This window comes from Onychostruthus taczanowskii, unplaced genomic scaffold (genome assembly GCF_017590055.1).
Source record: "Onychostruthus taczanowskii isolate IOZ18803 unplaced genomic scaffold, ASM1759005v1 scaffold117, whole genome shotgun sequence".
NCBI classification, from domain to species: Eukaryota; Metazoa; Chordata; class Aves; order Passeriformes; family Passeridae; genus Onychostruthus; species Onychostruthus taczanowskii.
In genome coordinates this window covers 908472-909396 of record NW_024498318.1, presented here as the reverse complement: position 1 = coordinate 909396, position 925 = coordinate 908472, and positions in this window count along the sequence as shown.

Here is a 925-nt window from a genome sequence, read left to right as displayed (position 1 = left end):
TATATATATATATATGGGGGGTTTGGGGGTTTTTTGGGGTTTTTTAAAAATATTTATATGTGTTTTCCCCCAAATTCCAGGAAAACCTTAGAGGGGCTCCTGACGTTTCTCCCCTGAGCTCCCCCGTCTGGGGGGTCCCGGTGGGGCCAGCCCTGGGTGTCCCCTCCCTGCGGGGGACATTCCCGAGGGATCCGCGGGGATCTGGAGCAGGTCGGGAGCTCTCCCGACATTCCATCCCTGTGCGGGTGTGGAGCTGCCGCTCCTGGAGCTGCCACCTCCCTGTGACACCTCTGGGACCCCCGAGGGGACATCCCTGTCCTCACCCACCACCACGGAGCCACCAAACTCCGCTTGTTCCCTCGCTCCCAGTTCCTCCCAGTTCCCCCCAGTGCCCCTCAGTGCTTCCCCGTGGCATTCCCACGGGGACACGTCTGTCCCCTGCCCCGCGGGTATCCAGGTGAGTTTCCAGCACGTTTTTCTTTTATTTCCACGCAGTAACACTCACTACAGCTGCTACCTACGGAAGGGAACGCACGCACACGGGCACGGGGGAGAAAGAATAAATTAAAAGAAATCCTCATTAAAAAAAAAAAACCCAAACGATGAAACCAACGGAGAAAACCAGGGATGGGGCTGGGGGGGCGGTGGGAGAAAACGGTGGGAAACCAGAATAAAAAGGCAAAGGAAGAAGGGCTTGGAACATCGAGCGGTGGCTGGATGTCACGGAGCCCGGCGCCGAGCGGGATGCGCGCTCCGGGGCCGCCCTGGCAGCCTCCTCTCCCGGCTCGGCTCGGCCGGAGCTCCCCGAAAGCCCCTCCGAGGGTCGGGCCGCGGCTGTGTCCCTACAGTCCGGTGGGTGCCGGTGTCCCCGCGGGCTGCGCCGGGCTCCTCTGCATGGTGGCCGCACCAGCAGCCTGTCCCTGCC